The sequence below is a fragment of the Rhagoletis pomonella genome, unplaced genomic scaffold (assembly GCF_013731165.1).
Source record: "Rhagoletis pomonella isolate Grant_MI unplaced genomic scaffold, Rhpom_1.0 Rhpom_scaffold_00007, whole genome shotgun sequence".
Lineage (NCBI taxonomy): Eukaryota > Metazoa > Arthropoda > Insecta > Diptera > Tephritidae > Rhagoletis > Rhagoletis pomonella.
Window position 1 is genome coordinate 27,681,302 of NW_023458561.1, and position 25,247 is coordinate 27,706,548.

Consider the following 25,247-nt stretch of genomic DNA (forward strand, 5'->3'; position numbering starts at 1 on the left):
TAGATAACGCTGTGGTTATTTATGTTTGTTACCATTCTGTTCAAAAGTTTCATCATTTTCCCTGTTATCAACTGGTATTTTTAGCATGGTGTTGCCCCAGCTGCCGCAATGGCCGACAGCGCAGAATACTAGTGTGATATTAAGTAGTATCCGAAGTTTGAATCGTCTAGCAGCGGAACAGTCTTTAATTTATGATTTTATTTAACTTAATTGTACTTATTAAGTGTTTTTTGTGAAATTTAATTTAGAAATTTGTAATTTATGTGCATATGTAAAATTTTCGGACACCTGTCTACATTTTTCAGTTAGCGCTCGGAAAAACACGAGCTGTTGATTTTGGGCAATTTTTTTTTTTTTGTTAAATGTTTCCTTAATTTTTTTGTATAGAAGGAAATGACTGAAACCGTCAACAAAGAAACTACTTAGCATTGTGTATATATGTATCTAAGAGAATATCCTAGAGTTGGCAACTCTAGTGAATTTAAGTATTTAGTTTAGCCTTTCCTTATAATATCACCGAATATTTTCAACTCGATCCCATGGATTTAGTTCTGAAAAAATTTGTTAAAGTTATTTATTCAATACTTTTATTACCCATAACTACTCACGTAAGGTATTCAATTTTTTTTAATATTTTTATATCGTCCAAATTTTAGGAAAAAGTAATTCTCTTTATGTACATATGCACGCGAATAATATACAAATGTTCTGAATTCAAACCGAAACGGACAGTAAGGACTTCAATTTATGTGGGTGATAGTTGTTCTGAATTTTAACCAAATCGGATTGTAAATACAGTTTTTTATAGAAATCTCTATTCCAGCGTCACCTATCGGACAAGTTTTCAATCTAAATAGTTATTTTCACGTAGCTAATACATATTCGGAATTTGAATTCAATTGGACAGTAAATACATTTTATTAATATCTCAACTCCAGCGCCACCTATCGAGGCGATATTCGAAAGAACAATTTAATTCACTTTTTTATTTGGTCCCCGTTTCATGCGTGTGCCAATTTTTGGTGTCTCTTTACTTTGCTTGGTGACATCAGAATCAAAAGTAGAGTTTTAAAAAACGATACCTTAAAAGCAACACATCATCAAAACCCGCTTTTCTAAGAAAAGATACCCAGATACATATATATATGTATTTAGGTATGTGCGACAGCTTTTGTTATAAGCCAGGGATAATGTAAAAGTAATAAAAATTGAAGAGGAACAAATATTTAAATACAATGACAAGTATAACAAAAAGTCAACAACGATGATGAATGCAAAAAGAAAAAACATCCCATATAAAAATTGAGTCTATATTCCTGTATCCATGCGTGTGTATGTACTATACATGCATGCTGAAAGATACAATAACACGGACATGTGTTTAACAAGAGTTGGCATAGGAAAAGGATAAGAATATACATTCATAAAAAGTTCAAGTTTATACGCACCAGTTAAAATGTCATTTTGAATACCACACTCTCGAGGGAGAAGTAAAAGCAGAAGGAGAGAAAAAAAAAATACTCACAAGACACCGGAAGCAAGTCAGCGGAGTATCTTTTTTTCAATCCCGGTACACTCAATGCAATCACATCAATAGCCACGCAGCAGGGGTACAAAAGTGGCAGCAGAGTAGAGCGTGTAAAAGAATTGTGAGGATAGCAGCTAAGTAAAGTGTATTATAGAGCTGCATACTTCTAACACTTACGTACTTACAATAAATACCCTGCTGGAAAACCGCGGACTAGTGAATCAAATTTCCAGTTCTGTAGTAGATCTTTATCGCCTAAAACGAACCCGTCCAATAGTGACTACGGCCCCCACCAATCCAAAATCAGTGAAATGTGTTAGTTTTAAAAAACTATTTTATTTCACTTTTTCCATTAGAAATCCATATCTAGCCAGTGGAAAAATGTAATGCATAGTAATCGAAAAAATGATCAGTATAACAACCCTTTTCACGTTCGAAAATGCATTTTTTCCCCCAGGGCGTTGTTCTAAGAAAAGTATTACCTAGTATCGAAAAATGAATAGGGGTATTCTCCAAATCTTGCAAAGCCATTGCACGTAGCACGGATTGCACGGATTGCATAAATTGCAAACACACAACAAGAAAATTCATGGGAAACAACATTTCCTATCGCTACAAAATATGCAACGTCGAAACCCATGTATATATTTTGCAAAATAGCATAGCAAGATAATAGCGACCCTGTGCTAGTTGTTTTGTTGTTGGAATTGCTACATATTTCTCTCATTCCTCTCATCTCGCTCACTTAATTTTTTTTTGCTATCTCTTGTTATTGTATTTGATACATAATTTCGCTGCTTGCTCCCCATGCATGCTACCACTTTGCAATGGGGTGTTCTCGTACTCTTCGAAATTTGGAATAGTATTTTTGCATTTCGTGCAATCCGTGCATCGTGCAAGACTTCGAGAATACCCCTAATGTGTTTTAATATGAAATTTTTGGAAATTTTTGACAGAGCTGTTAAATTTCCATTACGGTTAGTAATCATTATCTTTTTGCATTTTTTAATTTTAATAATTAGTTTAATTTTCTTATACAACCCAGCAATTAATAATTAATTATAATTAAAAATTCTCAAAAATAATCATGATTGATGGCCATTACAAAAATAATCAAATATTTTTTTTTAATCATTTGATTATTTTTAATTGTTTGATTATTTTTAATTATTTGATTGTTTTTAGTTGTTTGATTATTTGCACGCCAGGTATTTGCAATTTCCATTTTTTTTTTTAAGGTAACATCTTTGATAGCCAGGAGGTTAGGTGAGCCCCAGCCAAATAGATTTATACTAAGTAGAAGACCTATTCTAGCTTTAAACGACTCCTACATAATATATATAAAAATAACGCAACTAATTACCTTCTTTCATAAAAAGCTAAGCATCATTATTCGAAATTCTTCAACTGGTAAAACAAAATATGTTGGAGGTTTTTAAGCCAATTACAAAAAATGCTCAATTTAGATTTACAAACTCCTAAATCTTTCGCCCACACAAACACACACACACACACATTCACATTTGAGTGGTGCTAAGTGAAGCGTGGTAAATTTAAATTCAATTTAGCATAAATCAATTTGCGATCTGCTTTTTTTTTTTGCAAAGCAAATCCCTTTCGAAAGCAAAAAATAAAACAAAATGAAGAAAAGCCAACTTAAACAAATAAGATTAAGTACTACGTAATCGCGTTAAGTCTACTGATGCCATGCATATGTTCATAAGCACAACAATAATAACGATTACAACAATAACAACAACAACAACATGTGCAGCAATCTAACGATGAGAGCAATCAAAGTGAACCCACCAGCAGGCAATCAACTGAACAACCAAAACGCCCCAATCACCCACTCGCATCAAAGGCACACAACACATACTCGTACGTTATATTAAGGAATATAAAAAGTCCAATAAAAAAGCGCCGCTTGCAAATACATCAAATCAACGATGTTCAAATCCATAAGCAGCCATGCAGACAGCTGGCTGGCTGCACGCTGGGGAGGTGGGCATTTGCTGCTACGTAAAAGGCGTTAAGGCAGTGATGCTGTGCGGGGCTTCGTGGCTTCGAGGCATTCAAGCAGCAAGCGGCGGCAGTCACTGAAGCGCACTGCAAAATCCTGTGCAAATCACTAAGTGCATATATGTATGTAAAAACAAAACCAACCAAAAAATTTGATGTACCAGCAAAATAAGTGCTTAGACGATTTATGTTTATGGTTGGTTGCATGTGTGAATGTGTACATATATGGGCGTGTGTGTGTGTGTGTGTGCAGTTATGTAAATGTGCGAATGCGTGTGCAGTAAATTTGCGCACTCATTCAAATCGCTAAACACCAAATTTGATTGGCTCTAAAAAATTTAAATTGTTCACACTGAAATGAAAGGAATTGATTTTAATGCAGCTCGAATGGCTACATAAAAGAGCACACATGCACACATATGTATGTATGTAAATATATAAGAGAAAATAAATATGTAGATGCGCTGATTGTTCTAAAACAAATCAGTGCGTTTAACAGTAGAGAAATTTGCCAAATACTGATTGCCTCCGGAGTGAAGCCAGTTGCTTGACAACAATGGAAGATAGTCGTGGAAATAAAAATTTTAATAAAACATTCTAAAAATACATAAGTACATAACTTCTAGCAAAGAAATCTGTTATATCAAGGAGATTATATAGCAACAATACATGCACAGCCAGAATTCATCAAATTCTCGAAAGTGTAATTTCAAAGCGCCTTAAAGTGGAGATGCGTGATAGAGGCAGCATATCAGAGAACAAATTCGTACTCAGAAAGTGATTGGCTTCCCACGATTGCAAGACTGCTGTATTGTACCAAACTTTTGACTACAAAAAACAAAATTGTCCCAATTTTTTTTTTCTTATTTTGTACCAATAGCCCAATATAAAAATGCACAAATCTGCAAAAATGTACCAATCGAGTGACAATGCCTTAAAAATTATTAAATGCTATTAAAAAAATCAACACATTTTCGTAAAAACTTCGAGTTTTTAATTTACACGGGTTTTGTTAAAGAAAAAAACTTTTTTCCACTGTTTATTTTTTTATGCATATATTTAATTGGTTGTGCATAAAGGTAAGTGCATAACAAAATTAAAAACTAATGTCTTTTTTTGGCTTTTTTTAAAGCTCATTTTTCCTTTTTTCAAGTTTAAAATTCAAACCCTGGTTATTAATACTTATTATCGGAGACGCCACACCTTCAAATTCTGTGGAATTGAAAAGCTTTAAATACTTGTATGCATAAGGACGGTTAGATTCTACAAAAGTCCTTTTAATCCTTGAATATACTTGAAGCTTTGCAGTTTGTACTTTTTAAAAAAATTTATGTTAAGTTCTAGTCTACATACACACGACCACATCCTCGAATTTCGCCCTTCTCATTTTACTGGCTTAGTAAAACAAAATCAATTAAAATCTTATCCTTGTAAGTATGCTTATATTTTTCTTAAATTCTACAGAATTTCATCTTTCATTTGGTATCCATGCTATTATTCCACATTGTACTGAATTGTTTTTAAATGATTTTTTGAATTGATCATATTTTTGAAAAGTGGAAGTCCTTCTAAAAATATGCTGACATCAGAGAGGAAAACTAAGAACGCAGTTTCACTATATCTGGGCCGTAGTTTCGTGAGTATATTGATTTTGTTGTGTTTTTCTCTATTTTTTTTGTTAGTTTTTGTCGCTCGGTTTAACGCAGCAAATTTATCAAAAAAGGCTGGTCAACTTGGTATGAAACCAAATATCCGACTTCATTATTGCAAGAACACTCAACTACGACACAGTACCTATCTGGTAAAAACAAGTCCAGTGATGTGCTTCAAGGTTCGTACCGAGACCTTTGTTAAGAAGCTTTACGTATAAAAGAGTGCTTTCATCCGATCAATAGTAAGTGTGCCTATCCTACATTCGGGGTAGTGCCATTATAAAGGCATGTATATTTTTTAAACTTCTCAATTTGACATTTTCAGCGATGTTTTGGTTTTGTTTTTAACGGACTCTGCTTGCTGGTAACAATGCTTATCTTGCATGTGAGCGAATATCTCCCTCATTTCAAGTTCACCAACGCCTCGAACATGTTTATTTGCAGCAAAAAACAACATTCAACTTGAACATGTACATACTTATGTACAAACATTACACAGCAAAAAATGGATAGCAGAATAACTTCTTACCAACCCACGCGTAGATCTTCACAAGCGACGCCAACGAAATGAAAAAAAAAACACCAAAATTATGAGATAGGCTTATAACAACAACGAACAACTTTGAAATGATTGAAGGACGAACACGAATATGTGGTCCGTAGAAGTGATTGCAGAAAAAAAAATTATTTTTTTTCTCGAAAAGGCCTGAGAAGTTTTCGTAGTCAAGAAGACATATTTTAATAGGTGTGTCCTATACGTACCTACATACATATGTATATGTATATAAAAATGCAAATGAAGAGCAGATCGCTATAAATGCCTAGGTAGCGAAGTTTAAACGATGAATCGCGATGGTTAGAAAAAAACATATTAACAATAACTTAAAAAGTTTTACAAAACATACATATTTAGTACTAATGTTTATTAATAAACTTTTTATATATATGTATATAAATATATACCTATATATGTATGTATAAAAAATATTTGACCTTAACCATTTAATTTAAATATAGACTTTAAGTTCGCTAATTGGTTTGTTTTGGAACTTGTTGACAAAAAATGTCACTACCTTTAAAATACACGTTTTCTGTTTTCGTATATAATGAGTGCGTATGTGTAGATTTTTCTTGCATATTTAAATATGTATGTATATATGTGAATGCCATTTAGAATATTAACACTTTTTTCTTTTGCTATTCAACAGAATGCTACAGGTGCTGAATCACTCGTTTGACTCAGTCGGTATTTACATATTTATTTACATTTTTACATACATATCTACATATTTATGATTAAGATTATGACAAACCTGTTTACTGTGAAACTTCTATTGCATGCAAGAATAAATAGGAGGCAAGCATCGCTTATCTTAACAATAAAATTCAACAATTTTTATTGAGCTTGAGACCGTTTTTAATGAAGAACTTATTGTGGAAAACCAACAATAATTTGAAAAGATGATAGAAGTGATAGCTATTTCCGTAATCACCACATTTCCTCATCGGACTTCTTTCAGTAGGATTCTGGCTGAGTCAGTGGGATCGATCGTCGGTTCGAATCCTGCTGAAAGAAGTATGATGAGGAAATGTGGTGATTTCCGAAATATCGATATCACTTGCATACGTACATATACGCATGCTATGGTGGCCCGCCTTAACGTGTCTGTATACATACATATGCCTTTACTTAATGTATTTTTGCGCGCTGATCTTAAACATTTTCATAACTCTTCATATCTTCTCTAATTTTGAATACATCTACAATGATTTGCAATTTTCTGCCGAAATTTGCCGTTGTTGTAGTTATTTAAGGGTCCCTACAATTAGTTCGTCTCCGTTATAGACAGCGTGTCTTCATATACGTATTCGCCAATATATTAGTATGTAATCTCTTCCGTGTTCGTTATAGTCGCTGCCTTCGCATTCGTATTATGTATTGTATTCGTATTAATATTCGCCTTCCTCTTTGTATTTATGGTCATATTCTTCTTAGTATTCGTCGCCGTTTTCGTACTATACGAATCCTCTAGATATTCGCCTTTATCTTCGCATTCAACTTTGTATTCGTTTTATTTGCCTTCGTTTTATTCTTCGTAATTCGCTTCGTATTCATTGTGCCAAGTGCTTTAATGCTTACATTGAAGATTTTCAAAAAGTGAAGTTAATCGCTTTGGCAAATGAAGCATACGTACATATGTACATACAGTATCGGTCATATCTATAGCACGTCATTTCAATGTGATATTGTGTGTCACTTATGTTTATTTATTGACTTTTCAGAATTTTCAATTAAAATATAGTTCATTCTCAGACAAAACCGATACAAACCCAAGGTTAATAATTTGTAGAAAGCTACAAAAAAGTGCAACAAATTTTCACCTAAATTTCAAACTTTTTTCTCGGAAGCGTTAGATTTTTTTGGAGTACACAGTTTTTTAGTCCCTTCAATTTTAGTCTCATAATGTGCAAATTTGAAATGGCTACGAATTACCGTTTATTTTTTAGAACACCTTTGGCGAAAAAAATTCTAAATAATAAAGTTATAGTTTAAAAAACTAAAACCTCCCTATTATAATTGCCATTCGTACTGTCATCAGGTATGTAACTTGAGACTAGAAATCGCTGCATCTTTTAGGCGCATCAATATTACATAGTTACATCCCGAGCTAATAAAAGGAAGGTAAAAAAATCAACGGTACCTTTTAGCCACTTGAAACTTGCACATTATCAGACTAAAATTGAAGGGACTAAAAAACTGTGTACTCAAAAAAATTCTAACACTTCCGAGAAAAAAGCTTGAAATTTATGTGAAAATTTGTTGCACTTGTTTGTAGCTTTCTACAAATTGTTACACATGGGTTTGTATGGGGTTCTTAAAAATAAATGAATAAACATAAGTGGCACACAATATCACTTTGAAATGGCGTGCTATAGATATGACCGCTACTGTACATACATATGTGCGCAATGGCTTCCTCATCCCACAACGCACCTGTGCCCGATGACTGCGTACTTCCTGTGCAACGATTTGCTTAGCAAGCACTTAAGAGAGCACTAGCGCAACACCGGTGCATAACGAAGGCATGCATGTAAGTGTTTTATTTCATTTTATTTTATTTTTTGTGTGACTTATAAATTAAACCAGCACCATTACTTCCTTCCTTCCTTCGTGGTGAACATTAAGGCGAATTACATAAATATATGGGTAAAGCGCAAGGACGTGCTATGGCATGTTGCTGTGCTTTTTGTTGCTCTTTCATAAAATATTTGTTGACTTTGTTGATTATGGTCGCAACAAAGTTTAATTTGTTGTTGTTTTTTTTTTTTCTTTTTACAGCTTAGTGCAATTTGAGTCTCAAAGGCGCGCTCGTTGCAAAATACTACCCTTCCCTTCTTCGACTACATTTATACCTTTGAGAATTTAAAATGTAGATAATTTTATGTTTGTATGTAAGTGTGTGCGCGCACGCGTGTGTGTGTGTGTGTATGTGTACATATGTGTGGCAGTTAAACGAGATAGCAAGCGTGCTTCAATTAAACTCATTCAACATTAATGTACGCAGAAAGGGCCAAAACAAACATAATCACAACAACAGCGAAGGAAAAAAGTCAACAGCAACAAAAACAGCAATAGCAACAGCAACAGCAACCGCAATGCAATGTAATGCAATACAACAAGTACACATGCAAGTTGCAGAACAACAAAAAAAAGGGTCATGCAACATTTTGCAGCAAGCTTGTTAATGTTAATATTGTTCTCAAGTTCCTCATACAGTGCGCTAATGTTGTTGTCATTGCCATTTTGACGGGTGTGCACGTACTTGTGTGTGGGCATGTGAGCGAATATCATCGACGTCATCCTTTATGTGGCACAATACGCGCGTACTCACAATGCGCTGCCGCCTGGCCTCTGCCACTTGGCCTTTACTCGTCCTATGGAGCGGCGGCGGCGGCGGCGGCGGCCTACATATCTCCACGTACTACATACATATATACATTTGTGGTTGGTATGGTATGAGCTCCTTAGGATCTTGCTGGCTGACAGCCTGACTGGCTGGCTGGCTGTGGCTGCCTGCCTTATGTCATGCGCTGATTATGATGAAGTGTCTTGTCATAAATAAGCAATGCGCCGCAACTCAAAAATTGCTGGCACTCACATTGCCGCAATGTGCAATGCATGTGTACATACAAGCATACATACATGTGTATGTGTTTACATATACATTACGGCACCCTTGTTTGCCATCAGTGCTGTTTTTACTTAGCTTTTGCCATTTTTTCTGCTTCACTTTTGTTTAATTCCTGTTGCGCATCTTGTTGATTAACCCTTTATGATCTTAGTGTACTCAAGCGTCTGTGGGCCGCGCACGCTACACTGCTGCGGCTGCTGAATTGGTTAATGGTTGTCTATACATATGCAGCTCATGCAAGTGTGTGGTTTCTTTTTTCCTAGAAGCGCTGCACAGTGTTTCAAAACAGGAGTTTAACGTTCATAATTCAATGGAGCCTTAATTTTTTAACTTTGATTATTATTTTTTGAATCAAAGCTTATAAAAGTAAGGTGGGACCAGTTGAGCCCAATTTTTGAATTTTTATATATGTATTTATAATAATTTTTTTTAGTGAAAAAAGCGGAACAAGTAGCAATTTTGAAGAGAATCGATTATCCTGTTCCAGTTGATAAATGTTACATAATAAAACCTAGTTGAAAACAAATGTAGGGTTCCCCCAAAATGAAAAAAAAAATCACAAGAAAAAATGTAAATGTTATGAAAAAAATTTTACCAAAAGTAAAAATTTATTTTTTGAGTCTTTAAAAAAATTATGGGTATGCAGTTTTATAGATTGCTAAATTTTACTACAACAAAGTGCAAGTTGTAAGTGGGTAAGGCTTCGCGTTGGTTTTTAATATTTTTTTTCTCTAACTTTTCGAGCATCTGCATGTGTAAAATTTTTCTTATAACTATATTTTTAGTAATATTTTTTTTAAACCTTTGAGTTTTTTTTTAGTTTTTTCATTGTGAACCCTACAATTATTAGAATAGATTTCCTGCAAAGTTACTACTTTTTCTGCACTTTGGACTAAAAATTTTAAATCCGGCTCAGCTGGTCTCATTCAAATTTTATAAACATTCCTTAAAAAATAAATAAACAAATTAGGTGAAAAATGAAGGCTCCAGTTAATTACAAACAGTTAATGCCAGTTTTGGCACACTATGCGCTGCTGCTGTGCTGCCATTGTTAATGCCTACTTTATACTTCACAGTACTTTAAGATTCATGCACGCTTTTGATGCTGCTCCAGTTGTTCCTGTAAACATTTGACTCACTTTTTGTTTGTGCTTTTTTTTTTTGTGCAGCCGTTATCAACGTTGTTGTACACGTGTGTGGGGTTTTAAGGTGCACTCTTCATCGCTCTTCATTTGTGGTCGCTTTTGACTACGTCGTCAAAACCTTTAGTTGCCACAGCTTCTACTCTCTTATACCCTGTCATGCCCTTAGTCTCAAGCTTTTATGATTCCATAGTTATGTTGCGCGCAGCAAGTCTTTATTTTTAATTATTTCAAGATTGAAGTTAACAAAGAGTTAGCAACAATAAAGAAAACGAAAGCGCAAAGCGCAAAACAACCACAACAATTTTTTTTTTGAGCATATGGCCTACATATGTAAGTAAAAAAAAAATAAATAAAGACAAAGCTTTAAATGCAGCTTACAAATATTAATAATACCAGACGTTAAACAAATACAAAAAAAAAAAAACGTGCGCCCTTCTCCCACTGCAAAGCGTTTGGAGTGGGAAATTATGCTGCTTTAGTTGGCTTGGGGCTATTCTTATTATTGTTGTTTTTGTCATTGCATCGCATTGTCATGGAAATTGTGTCAACTGTACTTTGTTATGGCAAGTTAACACACAAATATACATACATACATACATATTAATTAGCTTATTTTTTTATGTGCATACATATACATATATGCAACGACGCAATTAAACATGTATATGTATATGTAAGTACTGTGTACATGTGTGTATGTGTTTTCATATGTAAATATATGCCTTTGAAGCTTTACGTAAATTTACATAATTATTTTCTTTGATTTTATTCAACTTTGACCACAAAAGAATCTCACAAACTCAACTCTGAAGGCTTATCCAATTTCACTAGGGGAGAATGATGCAAACACAAACAATAAAAACAAAACCAGTTTTCTATGAAGTTTTGATTTAATTATGAGTCGAATGAGTTTTTTTCGACCTGGATAACTCAGCACTGATTGAAGTTATCGAGCTGTTCAGACACTGCTAGACTCATTTATGTGTAAGAAATATATTACACAATAACTTTTTAAGTACTGTAGCTAGGTTCCAGCATAAATTCCTTCAAGCGACGAATAGATACTCCTGCCAACAGAGCACTCTCTCGACGAACAAAAATCACGCTCACAAGCCTGTCCTCATGCCCGTTATTATTAAATAGTACTAACGGTTAGACTCTTCCCGCCCATCCGCACACGCAACTTTTTTTTTATTTTTGCGCCGAGCCACGAGTGGCAGGTACACTGCCGAAAAAAAAGTATTGGCACACAGATTTTTTTACAATATGTATAAGCAACAATTTTTATTATTATTTTATTCCGTTAATTTTTTGTAAAAATATGGTACATTCTACAACAAAAATAAAAAAAAACGTTGTGCAAAACTCGCGAAAATTCAATAAATTATCATGCAAATTTTTAACTTTTTAACCAGATTTTTTGAGTATGCAGTTTTGTAGCCCATTTAATTCCAGTGTAGAAAATGCGACAATTTTTTGTGTTGAAGGTGTTTCACATTTTTTCCATAAAAAGAATTTTCGAAATTTTTTTTGTTGTAAAAAAAAAATTGCCAACAATCAACGCTGAATGCTAGCTAGTTCAAATATGCATTTTAGTATAATAAAAGTTATTGGGCAACAAAACTGCATATTAAAAAAAAAAACTAAAAAATCTGATTAAAAATTTTCAAATCTGCATGAAAGTTTAGTTATAGAATTTTCCCGAATTTTGCACGAAGTTTAGAAATTATATTTTTATGCTTTTTGTTGTAATGTGAACCATAATAAAATTAAAATAAAAATTGTTGTAATTGTAAAAAATTCTTTTTTCGGCAATGTTTTTGTTAAGTGTCGAGATCTAAAACTATTCGTTATATTGCTTCCTTAATGCTAAAAATCGTATCGGATATGTATATCATATGTACTGGAATGAGAGTGAAAATCCCGGCAAAAGCAACGAAGTAGCTCGCGTAATTCAAAATTAGTTTAACAGGATTTCAAAAATAGGGGACACAAGTGGCTTGATACTTTTTTTTTTTTTTAATGAAACGCACGATTTATAAAGTGTTACATTGTCTCCAAACCTAAGTACACACGTATATGTATGTATTAAAATTTTTGAAAATTTTATGTCTGTAGAAATATTGTTTATAAGAAGCGATGACAGAAGCGGGCCTAAGTGACTACATTGAGGGACAACTGAAGTAACATTAATTCGTCAGAAATAGTATTTTCTTTCAATTGACCTTTGTCATCAAGCATAGGGGATATCAAGAGATTCAACGTAGAAAATAAGGTCGAAGACCAAGAAGATCGAGTTTATAGAGATGTATGTAGGTGGCGAACTGAACTTTGCAAAATATAATGTGTCACATTATGTGCTTTCGAGAGAACTAATCAACGCAATACCTACGGTCCTATTCGCGTGAACGACGGGCATCGAAGAAGACGGAATTGCGAATTATGTATAGGAACTTTTTAACGACATGGACATAGTTAAGAGCATAAAAAGACAACGTTTGCGTTGACTTTGGCATGTTGTATGCATGGAAGGACCAAGTGCAGAAGGGTCTGTCTGCACTTCGACTGATCAACAGACGCCAATTCGCTAAGGTTAGAGAAACTTGGAGAAGCTTTTTGTCCTCGGCCCAAAACCGACAAACGGTTGTAGTGAGAAATATGAAGCAGACGAAGAAGAAGAAGACGATATAAAGCTCATCGTTCCCATCGTCTGCGTAACTCGCCGTCGCCTTGGCGTAAGAGCCCGTAAATCTTCCGCAAAACCTTTGCCTCTAACACTGGAAAAGTTGTTGCGTCATCGGACATTGTCATTGTCTATGCCGCCGCGCCGTATACCAGCACGGGCATAATGAGTGCCTTATAGAGTGTGATTTTCGTATGTGGTGACAGGACTTTACTTCTCCAAAGTAGCACTTGTTGGCACTGAATTTGAACCAGATGCAAAATAATCGTTTTTGAACATACCTTCCCCACATGCGTGCAATTCAGCACCCGAAACCATGCTTCCTTTCTAGTCTCAGTTGGTAAAAAATGCCGTTAAGAAGAAAATGATAAGGAACCAAAATATGCTTGTTTTGAAATGCGAGAGTTTGAAAGCCGACTTTTGCATTGTAGTAATTAATCTGAATTTAGCACTGAATTCATCGGACAGACTCTGAATTCCTACGAACGAATGCATTCAAAGTATGTATATGCTATCTTCGTAGCTATTCGGATTGAGTGAAAGCATTTTCGTAGACTTCTTATTCCTTAGAAATGAAAGGAAAAAACAGCTAGAAATTAGACTCATTTCATCACAGCTAAAGAGATGTGTCAACTAATAATTTTTAATTAACCGATTACACAGCCTACAATTTTTCTCAATTTCAACCCATAAACCTACTTATTAGCACTTCACTACCATTTCTTGTAAGTAATCCACAAACCTGTGCAGCTCATCAATCAAAAACCTTATCATTTATAATTAAAACACTGAAAATAATTTAATATGCCCACTAAGAGAATATTGCAACAGTTACATACATACATACGTGTGGGCTCCGATGTGTACATACATATGTATGTACGAAAGCTTGTAACTGTAGCTGTCTCTTTGTGCAATGCATGCCTATATGTACAATAGGGTGGTCCTTAAATGTAGGAAGCAAATTTGTATATCAGATTTCCTAAGCCTCAACCCGTACGACGTTGCGACTATAGTCGAAGACATCACATATAAATTTCGGCCCGGATTGGAGTCGGTTAAGTCATGGCGCACAGGGGTCAAAATTCAGATTACCCTATGAAGATGTCTTAACCGACTCCAATCGGGACCAAAATTTATGTGTGATATCTTCGACTACGGTTGTATCGATTTTGGGTATGAGTTGGCAAAAAAATTAATTTAAATTTTTTGAGTCTCTATAGAGGAATCGGAAATTTGGACCCTGTGCGACACCCCTTAACCGACTCCAATCGGGATCAAAATTTATATGTGATATCTGTGACCGTGATATGCCAATTGAAGGGGTGAGATTGAAAAAAAATCGCTCATTTGATTTTTTAAGGACCACCCTAATGTACATACATGGCCTTGAGTCAGCTAACACAGCGGAATTTACTTATAAAATATGTCACATGAAAATAAATAAATCATGAAGTATCCTTAAGATACACGCCTACCTGTATACAATTGTCACACACACATACATACATACATGTACACGCGCATGCATTTGCACATGCATACTTATCATACTTAGTAGGCTGAGGAATGAGGACCAGATTTTTAACACAAATACCAACACTACGCAGACATGCCACATTACATGTAGCTAGGCTGCATCCAACCAACAAAGCACAGAGGGCTCTTGCACATGTAATAACACAACAACTATAATGCTTAACAACAACAATGAAGACAAATTAAATTTACAATGAAAAAAATTCAATTACAGTTGACAAAAGCGCCCCACTCAAAAGCTGTCACTTACAATTGCCTCGGGTATTGGCGTGAGAAGTGTGAGAGAGGGATATAGCGTTGACTGTTGAGTTGTGCCCGCAACATCAATGCTGGCAGCTAAAATTCATCAACATTCGTCGTGGTACCTATGTACATACATAAAGTTTGCAGCAGAGGTGGCGGCGGTTCTGCGATACCCGTGGTATGGAGCCAAAGGCGCTTTAAAGCCAAGCGGCCCTAGTGAACATATATGAATATAAGTACATTAAGGCGGATCGATTTTTAATTTTTTTTTTTTGACTATGCGCGTACAACATAGGAGAATTCTGCATGTAATTATAGTCAAATTTGCCGAAGAAAACAGGGGTCTAAAATCAATTTAGAGTTTGCCAAATTGCGAAAATTAGTTTCGAAGAAAATGTGAAACTTTGCACTGTTGCGCATTTTGGTGTAAGTTTTGAGAAAAAGATATGTAAGTGCAGAAATGGATACCTCATACCAAAAAAACCTGGCAAACTTCAAACGCGTTTTATGCTCATGGTTTCTTCGAAAAATTTGCTTATAAATATATGTACGTAGAATCCTTCTATGCTATACGCGCATAGTCGAAAAAATCTTCCATACAAATTGACCCGCCCTAATGTACATAAATATGTATAGTACATACGAGTATGCATGTAAATACTGTACAAGTGGAAAATAAGAGTGAACACACAAATAAATACGAGCATGTTGGAAAAAACAGCGTATTGAAAAAATAAGCAGCGCAGAAAATCAAAAGGCAGCAAGCAAAAAAAAAAAAACAAAGGATGCGACTTTTGATTTATTTACATGACAACCGGGTTAATTACAACATGTTGTGGTTACACGTTTTTAATCGCACACATGCATGCATGAATATGTAGTATATGTATGTGTGTGTGTTCAACTCAGGAGCGCACGGACACTGGTCACAAAACGGGCGAGTTGCTCAACTTCCACACCTTCCCTTCCACATGCATACTATGCTCTGAGCTTGTCTATCGGCTTACTGGTGCAGACTGACCAACAACGGTGGTAGCTGGCTCCTAAGTACATATGTACAGCAACATGTGTGGGGGGGGCATGCCGCATGGCTGGCTCAAAAACGTAAAAAAAATATAAAAATAAAAATACCTTACACACCAATCAATGCACATTCTCATACACTTGCACACAAATAAGCGCATATCAATGATTGGATGTACATACATATGTATATATTTAGGTGCGTAAGTATATTTTATAATACTATCATGAATTGACTCATTTGTGTGAGACACACCGTGGCTCTACTTTTCAGTTTATGTGCTGTAAAAAGAGTGGGTTCGAACTGTGAAGTAAAAAACAGATATATGTATATATAGAAAAAGGCATAGAAAAACGAAGAGATAGATATTGCTTTGACTATGCAACAAATTTTTAGGCATTGATCGTATTGGTCGCCATGGACATATGCACATATGTATGCACAATCATACATACTTCGTTAGCAACATTGCGGTGAGCAATACAGCGTTAAAAACAGTAAAAAATTAGAAAATGTATATACCTGCATACATAGTTACACACACTGCCACTCAGTAGAATAGGTTCAGCATGATTTTCAACTTTAACTGCCCATATCTGCTACTAGAAAACCCGCAAGTAGTTTTTTGAAAATTGACAATGACCGAGTAGGCAATGCACATATTGGAGAGATCCGAGTTCGAGTCTTGGCGCAGCGCATTTTTTATGTTATTTTTTTATTTCGCTTTTTTCTTCTTTCATTAAATTTTGGTTTAGTTTTTAGATTTTATTGTTTTAATTGCATTTAATTTTTAGAAACTCATTTTATGTTTTCTAATGTTTCTTTCTTAATTTAATAGTCATTTAATATTTAGATATTGTTTAAGAAAAATAATAATAATTTTTTAATATAAACTAATTTTTAGGAAATTATTTTTTTTTTTCTTTTTTGGATACACTTTTTTTAGTTTATTTTCTTTTAATTTGTTAAAAAATTATTTTTAATTATGTAATCAACTAAACAAAGTAAAAACACGGTATTTAAACTGTATAAAACTTTTTTGGTGCTGTACAGAGTAATTTTTAGGAAAACTTAAGGAAAATACTGATAGTTTTTTTTTCTGGCTTCGTTCTGTTTCATGAGATTTGGTAATCTTTGCTTGGTCCCTGATCCCTATATTGAAAATAAAGCAGTGCAATTGACTGCGTTGTGCCGAGAGAATTGAAAAATGATCTTTTTATCATTAAAGTAAAAATACCCCTTTTGGAACGAGTACCAGTGTTAACACAATATTATACATTTTTGTAGAAAAAAAAATTAAGCCGCCCTGTAAACATACGTGAGTGCGATTTTACTGCAACATCGTGAGCACTTACAAAATTTCGCAATTATTGACCGTGTCTGCGTCCGCATAATTATAACACACCGGTGAAAAATGCCTAACAGTTCTTCGAATTCACTGAATTTTCAAAATTTTAAAATTACTTAGTTTTAAATTTTTTACTTTTTGTGTTGTATTTTCGAATTTGTACTATTTTACATAGTTGAAAGTCACAGCAAGTTTGAATATTGGGCACGTTCAGAAGGCGCAACAGCTCAGTAACTATTGCGGTTGCACCTTCTGAACGCATTGTTGTGTACTTCTGATCAACTGAACAGTTGCGTGTTAGATGATCGTAATATTTTTCTGATCATTTGAGACACAATGTTGGTGTGTACCTTTGAGAATTGAATTTGACAGCTAATGTATCAAGCCGTTCAGAAGGCGCATAATGATCACTGATTTTGTTAGCAATGGTTGGGCCAATGGGGTTCCAAATTTTGAATTTTATGAAATTATTAAATTTCTTGAGATTTCTTATTTTTAGGATAATTTCCAAAATTTCAAAAACTATCGAAATCTGGGAGATTCTAGAAATTTTGGTAAAATGAGAATATTTTGAAATGTACAAGATTATTGAGATTTTAGAAATTTTTATATTTACCGAAGTTTTGAGGATTTTATTTATTCTGAAATCCACCCTAAAATGTAAAGATGTGAAACATCACAAATTGACGAAAAATCTTTTGTTCATGGTACTTGTGTATAAAACCTTGAAAATTCTTAGAATTCTAAAATATAATAACATTTTTGAAAAATTATACAAATTTTCCACTTTTTTGAACATTTATTTTGTGCGTTGTCTACTTCAGTACATACTACTTTAGTATGTTATTCACGATATATGTTGAAAAAATATTTTTAATTTATTATTTAGTTTATTTTAACTTATTTTTTAATTATTTATTTTTATAAAGTCGAAATTGTTTAACCTTAGTTTTACAATCGTCACGCCCATTTCTAGAAGATTCTTTGGTTGAAAAAGTTGAGGAACAAATGTTGTTAACAAACGGATATTCTGCCGAAATCCGCAATAAAATTCGCGTTTTGGTAACTTTTGTCCATCCCCATTTTTATGGGTTTCTCGTCTTAAAGAAAAATCATGCCACACAAATATTATTTATGGATAGGTATTCTATTGGAATCCGTAATAAAATTTTAATTTTTGCAAAAACCTGATTTCTAAGTTTTCGAAAACAAATTCTAACAAAAATTTTAATTCTCACACAACAAGCCAGCTCTTCATAAAAAAAATGTTTTAAAAATAGTTCTTGAAAAACGCCTATTTTTTGAAACATGTTTTTATACAGAATTAAACAGGGATTACGACGGTGTAATTTTTAATCTCTAATTTACTGGTCTTCACTATGCAAATCCACTTTAAAAATTTCAACTCTTTATAGCTAAGCTAGCTTTAGGAAAACATTTGTTCGCTATTCACAGCTCTTTAAAAATGAGGACGAACGAATTTTAAGAAAATTTAGGGCTTCAGTGTCAAAAAAACGCTAGAACTACCGCAAAGAAAAAGTCATCGTGTAAATTCACGAAGATTTTTGAAGAATTTTTTAAAAGAGAATATGCAAAAACGCAGGGTGAAAAGTCGTCGTTTAAATTGGCTCCAATTCGCACAAGGGTGATGTCATACAAACAGCGATTCCGTAAAATTTACTGAGAGCGGAATACAGAGAGGGAAGTAATAGCATAGCAGAAATGAGTGCGCGAAAACAATTTGTTGATTTCCAGAGGGTCAGAGTTCGAATTCCATTGCAAGCAACACGCAAATTAAATATGTATATATATATATATGTTTTTAAGGGCGAAACGCCATCCGTGAAGTGCAAAATGCTTCATTTTAATAGGCGCGTATTTACATAGAATATTTACGACTATTCAGTTTTTTTTTAATTTAACTATTTTTTGTCCTTAGTGTAGCGTTACGATGTGGGCGCCACCTTTCTTCTCTACATCATGATAGCACCCTACCTCAATATCCACGTTTGACCTGCCATTTTCGATTCCACATATTCCAACTCAAATTCGCCAGCAAGCGCAAAGCTTATCAGTACATCCAATTGAGATGTGAATAGTGAATAAAATAATTTTTATAAGTAAAATTTATTTTTAAATTGAAGCAGTAATATACATGGAATACAATTAGTATGTGGAAAAAATACGAGTTATGAGCTCAACTGAAAGATAAAACCATAACAGTTGTCGGTGTTTGGTTTCAAATATGTTGGCTAAAACACTCCCTGCAGAAAATAAAGAACCTAAAAATATGTATATTTCTTTATCTATTCATTTACTTATTTATTATAACCAGGGACTGAACATAACAGTTATTGATGAAAACTGTTATGGAAAAATTCACTATGAAGGAAATGCTCTACAACTAAGTGATACCAATCGATTTCTATTTTCACCAAAACTCAAAAGTTGAAAATAAATTTTTATGCAAAATTAAAAAAATAACAATTTTTTTTTGATTTTCATAATATATGTCCTAGACAACAGTTATTGAAGACTTTAATTTATAAAAGTCATCAATAAAAATCAGTCAGTGACTTTCACTTTTAAAAGTCATCAACATAAATCGGTCATCAACATTTATTTTTTTAATCATTCGTATAAAAGCCATTAACATTTTTCGCAGTTAAAAAGGTGTTGGGAAACAAAAGTTTACTACGACTTATACAAATGACTTTTATAAATATGATTTAAAAACTAAAGGTCAGTGACTGATTTTTAATTGTGACTTTTATAAATAAAAATCTTCGATAACAGTTATCTAAGGCATATAGTTTAAAAATCAAAAATAACTGTTATTTGCAGATTATTTAGATATACGTCAAAAATAATTGTTATTTTGGATTTATGTATAAAATAAAAGTCAGAAATAACGGTTTTTAGGGAGTAATTAAATGAAAGCCAAAAAATAATTGTTAAAGAGCGGTTTTTTAATAAAAGTTGTAACTTTTACGGTCCCTGCTTATAACAGAAAAAAAAATCAACTGTTATTTTACTTAAAAGTTTACACCGTTAAAGTGCTATATTTTCAAAGAACAATTCAATTTTGAATTATCTAGTTGGGAAGTAATGCAAACAGCCCAATGTTTAATTCACCAGTTTAAGTACAACAGCTGAATTTAAGAATCCAGGCTACTTCGATTTTCCTGCATGGACTTTCATTCAAATCGTATAAGCATATGGGTGCGTATGTGTGTGGTCGACCTGCAACTACACTCAACGTCTTGTCACATCACAGCGATGCAAGCGCCTACAGCTAGAGACAATTTGTGGCACATTTTAGTTCCGTAATACGAAACCACAGAAGTAATATGGTTGTAAAGTAGTAGGAGTAAATGCATATGGAAATAATTGTACTAAATAAAAATAAATAAATATGTAAGTACTATATTTCGTTTTGGACGATGACTTGCATTTGGCGTCGCAGTCGTTACACTTTTAACATGCCACATGGTGGCGGCGCAGCGCACCAGCGCACTCATGCCACATTCTGTGAATATGTAGATATATATATTTTATGTGCGTTATAAAAAATGTGCATTTGCGTAGATATCCTGCAATCGCCTGCCCCAAACTTATGTAAAGCCAATCTCAGTCACATAAACTTACAAATACACCCACACACGCGCAATAGCTGGTGGCTTAATCTCTGCTGTTGCGTCTTAAGGCGCGAAAGCTATTTGCTTGTGTAACATTCGATTTATCGGCTGACAAAAAGACCGACGGGCAAGCCCGACGACTGTGCCACTGCCCACAGTTCGTAGTTATTGCTGTGGTACTTGGTGAGTTGCATTTTCTGAGACACTAAACAATGGGTTAAGATTGATTTAAGTGGAGGTAAATTTAAATAAAAACGAGAAACGTACCAAATTCACTGAGGCGAACAGTCGGGTCATAAAATATCTATGTATGTCGGGAAATTTTGACTTTGAAATTTGACATAGGGAAAGCCAGTTTTTAGTCAAGTAGTTTACCCAGCGTGGATAAACTATCACAAATGGGGTCTTTCTACACTTAAATCCCTTCTAGAGATGAGCGGATGGGAAGCAGCAGCTGGAAGTAGCCAGATGAGTTGGTGAGGATGTCTTTCGCAGGGAGTTTATCAATTTCAAATTTAGACTTCCAGATATTCCAGATAAAACTAGAGATAAGGATGTGTCAGGGGCCAATTGACTAGGCAACTCCGCGACGTAGTTAGATATCGGATCAGTTGCTTAACCGGCAATAAAGGCACAAAGTTTTCTCACGATATATTAGATACAATCTGGAATTTAAATCGCTGATGTATCAGTTTCAGTTTCGTCGTGCTTTTTCCCCCTTGACAGACTTAGATAGATATATGGGAGCCAGATCATAATGATAATGCAAGCGATTGCGTGTCATATGAATCGGCCAGTAAATACACCCCCAAGTCGATCGCCTATTTGCGAAATGGATTTGGGTAGATGGACTTCACTTCAGTGCAGTGAGCTTTTGCTGAAAATAAGGGCGTTTGCAACGGCAAAGTCTTTCTGCCCGAATTTGGGAGTCAAGGGAAATTCTCGGGCTCACAAATACGCTATTTTATGGAAGCTTTATTCCGCAGTGAGGAATTTTTGCTATGTCTGTCTTAAAATACACAGCTCAAAAAAGTTAAGGAAGATTTAAAAAAAGGAAATTAAATCTAAATGCAGAGGCTATCGGATCCATATGCTGGCCCACCCGAAAATAGTTTTTTCAAGCCCGAGTACCAAAAAAAAAAACTAAAAATTTTACCAAAATTATTTTTTTGTGCTATCTGACAGGATAACATGAGATCAGTAGCTCCTAAAATTAGGTTTGTTCGTCGAAACTCCAGCAAGAATTATCCAACACTCAAAATATCAGAGAGTAAGAAAAAATTCTCTCTTATGTTGAGAAACTTACAAATTTCTGCACGAACGCAAATTTGCCGGAATTTGCAAGATTCCTTGCCAGCTGGTGTCCGCGGTTGCATTTCAAACATAATCAATTTTTATAAAATTTTTAAAATTCTTTCAGATGGACAAAAACAGGATATATGCACATATATATTTCTTGTTGTTCTGACTTTTTTTAACATACAATTTAATTTCTTTATCTCACTAGCTGTCGGGTTTCTTAAATCGACTCTGGTTGCAATTGCATTCCGATTGCGAATACAATTTTTTTCAGCCGAGTTAAGTTCAAATCATTGGAATAACCTAAATTAATTATTATCAACAAGTATTTACTTCCTTTTATCATAAAAAAATCGTGTTTATAAATTTTTAAATTTAACGAACTTATTTATTCAAATTATCGTAGACAAAAATGCAAGCATCTGCCACAATCATATGTTTTTCGTGATTGCAAATTCTTGTTGGATAAAATTTTTCCAACAAAAATTTGCAAGTTCTCTCAGGAGAACTGTCACTTTGCGCTCTCAGTTTTTGAGTGATGGATAATTTTTTGATCTGCACGAACGTGATTTGGGCAGAAATCATGATAATTTGTACAAATTTCTTGCTTCACGAACAAACCTACTGTGTAGCTAAGAAATCTGGAAATTACAACGTCAAAAATTGCTCCGCTAATTTTTGGAGAAGCGTATTACATTTGTAGCTAAAACCAGGCCAACATTTTTATTCTTTACTACCAAAACCCTTGGGAGTCCACTTGGACCACTTTGGGAATAAACGGTTTAGAGCAACCACCATAACCTAACTTCAGTTAAGCGGTAGTTAGTAACGACGAATATTTAACACATTTCTATGGTATAGGTACTATTTTTAGACCACGCATGAACGTTTGAAAATTTGTTTATCATTTGAAATGTTCAACTGTAGGCTGCGTTTGCATTGGCGGCGGCAGCCTTGTTTACGAAAGTACATTATCTTGCATTGGCTGCCTAACGATCGGGGAAAATTGCATGTGACTATGCATGTAAATGGCTTGCAACTGGGCAACTGCCGATGATGATGATGATGATGACAACAAGAACGCTATTGTGTGAGGCAACAATGAATGGTGCTTGCTAACCTAGTCCAGGCATGTGGAGAGAGAGAGAGAGAGCGAGAGGCGGAAGGCAAAAAACATGATAAGTTCAACAACGAGTGGTACGAGTAAACAACGTGGACAATTCGAGTGGACGACCGAGTTTGCCTAGTCTGGTCATGGTATGTAGCGTTAAGCTTTTGTATGCCGCTTTTATTAAAATATCTGCAAATATGTACACAGTGGATTTACCGACAAACTACATACTTATATATATACATATATGTATGCATGTAGTGTATGTATGTATGGCAATGCATTGCATGTGCTTGTCATGATGCTCTTTCGCTGGTTGCTTTTGTTGCCACCTTAGCTGTTGCCATTATCGATTATGTAAATGTAAAATAGCATAAAATTCATTGAATGCCATTATGATGGCATCAGCCGCCATCTACATCAATGCCTTCGACGCATAGCCAGCCAGCCAGCCGTCTGTCGTCATCATCAACGAGTTTGCCGTCAAAAACAACAACAACAACAACAACAATACCTCTTTAAAGACAGCAGCAAACATTTTTATTGAATGCATAAAAAAAAGAGTTACGCGGCTAGTCGATCCACTCCGCTCTGGTCGGCCATGTGGTGCCGCCGCGAGGTTGTTGTTACTTACGCCGCCAGTCGGATGCATTCACAATCAGTAAGCCAAGCAGCTAACCCCAGCCAGTTTTGCATAGTTACATACATAGTTCGCAGCATGGGCGGCCAGACAATTCACAACTATTGACTGCGGCAATTTGTGAGTTAATTTTCCTTTAACGAGTTTTTATGCGACCGCAGCTCGCAACATCAATTCGCTATTGGTGATGCTGGTGGTGGTATTGGTGGTGGAGGTGGTGGTGGCGGTTACTCTCACGCATGTGCAACAATAGTTTATTGTTATTATTTCAGACCTTATATGTACATTTATTTGTGGCATGTGCGCTAGCATATATGCATCTACATAGTGCCTACTGTAATAAGTGTTTGTTACTTTTTTATTCATAAATTTTAAGCTTGAAAATTGTTCCTTTTTTGTTTTTTTTTTGTTTGCTGATAAGCTTTTGGGACTTGAAGTTGGCAATTATTACTTCTAGAAGTATTTGTGCAGTACAGGTAAAGCGGGCAGTTAATGTTAATATATTCGACCCAGATATAATATATTTTTACGGCATAAAGTCTGTAGAAATAGTTATAGGACTTTAACAATGGGACTAATGGGTAGGCATAAGCTATTTCAAATTCTTTTACCCCTAGTGTCACCCGGATACAATTAAATAGTATCAGTCCTGAGAGAATTCACGGAAATCAATAATTTACTCCTTAGTGAATATTTCCCAGTAGGTATCGAAACAACGATTCGAGTAAAAAAAGTAGTTGGTATCAAAACAAAAGTATCGCGTACATACTAGTATTTGCATGTATCGGAACATACCTAGTCAGGCCTCTATTTATGTACCTCCGAACTAGTTTGGCAATGCAAGTATCGACTGCATTATTTTTGGTAGTTACTGGTAATGAGGCATCTGACCACTTGGTCGAACCAAGTATATTCTCGGTCCGCAAACCGTTATACAACATGCACCTCCGGTCATGAATATTTCGCTCAACAATGACTGGGGCTGGTCTTCGAGAGACTGCAGATCGGCAAAACTCATGTTGCCCTCAATCTCAGATTGTCTTGCTAAATATTTGCTATCATTGAGCAAATGGGACTTCGGACAAGTTATGACAGATGGCGTCAAATTTTAAGCGAGAGACAAAAGGCATAAACCCACTCCTGAGACATATTTTCGACTCCCCGACCCATGCAGTGTATAAC